We start from the raw sequence: 1,489 nt of genomic DNA, 5'->3' as shown, positions 1-1,489 counted from the left end.
GTTTCAAACAGATGAGTTGATGTTTGCTCTACCAGTATCTGTACCTTCACAGTCTACACATCTAATTGGGCAATATTAGCCATGGAAGGTAACTGGAAGGGATGGAAAACAACAAACAGGTTGTCCTTTAGGCAACGGAACTAATAAGACTGGGTTTCCACAGATTTGTTCTACTTTCCTCATGCCTCCTTTCCCCATCACAATAAACCCAATTCTAGTTCTGCTACAACTTGTGGTATAACTGTAGGTATGAAACAAGAAAGGAAAGGACTTGTCCCTCTCATCTAAGGATGTCAATATTTATTCTGTTAATCTTGTTCAAACCTCACCACAGTCTGGCATATACATGAACTACAAATGAACTCCTTCAAGAATATATTTTCCACTAATTTGACTTTAAAAAAAAGAGTACAAGATAACAAAAGAGTAACTTCAATGCTTTCTATATAATATTGTTAGCCAATAAGCTTAAGTAACCAAAAGATAATTAGCTAGTTCCACCTCTAGTGAGTGGTTATCATTGCACAAAAGAGTCCCAAGACATCGGCCTATTTCTTCTCAGAAAGACGCCTCTTGGTCTCAAGGAAAGACTGCATGGCAACATAGGCAATTTTAGGTTGACTTTCAGACACTTTTCACACAACACAACAACTAAGTTATTTACTAGCATATTAAGTATTTGTATCACGCTGTCACAGTCAGTCAACACCTGCGAAGCACTTTTTCACTAGTATGGTTAACAGGAAAAAAATATTTGCCGGCAGATACCCTAACTAGAGTTTAAATCAGGAGATTAAAATGCGCTTGTAATTAAAAGGTTGATGAGGCCAAAATCTCCTGCCCTCAAATCCGCGAGTGAGCGGAACCACAGCTCGGACTTCATGGAGCTCTGCTTTCCAAAGGCAAAGACGCCAACCCCCACGCAGAGCCCGTACGATCAGCRGTACCCTAACGCACGACGGAGTTCGAGAGCATGCTGAAGGTCATGACACCCATCATGCAGTAGCAACCGATATTTGCAGCAAAAGCCTAGCGAACCGCGCAAGCCGCGGCGCCCCCGCAGCCACAGTGGGCGCCCGGGGGCCACCGAGCTGCCCGGGGCCACCGGGGCCCGCGCGCGGCGGTGCGGCAACGGCCCCGACGGCCGGGGGGGAACGCGGCCCTGCCGGGGCTAGCGCAGCCGGGCGGGGAGGAGGGGGCTCGCTGTGGCGACGCTGAGGCGAGGGAGCCACCCCGACCCGGCGCCGAGCCCCTCTTACCCGCTCCGCGCCTGCCCCGGCGCCGCCCGCCGCCGCCCGCCTCGGCTCACGGGACCGGCGGCCGCCGAGGAAAGGCCCGCTGACTTCCGCCCCGTTCCCGCCGCAGCGGGACTGCAGCTCCCGGCAGGCCGCGCGGCGGGGCGGTGCCCAGCCGGCACGAACTACAAGCCCCATGATGCCGCGGGGCCGGCCGCCCCGCCCTCCGCCGGGGCCAGGGCCGGGAGCCAGGC

Source organism: Apteryx rowi, unplaced genomic scaffold (genome assembly GCF_003343035.1).
Source record: "Apteryx rowi isolate R43461 unplaced genomic scaffold, aptRow1 scaffold_12, whole genome shotgun sequence".
Lineage (NCBI taxonomy): Eukaryota > Metazoa > Chordata > Aves > Apterygiformes > Apterygidae > Apteryx > Apteryx rowi.
The sequence above is the reverse complement of the archived record's forward strand: the minus strand, read 5'-3'. Positions refer to the sequence as shown.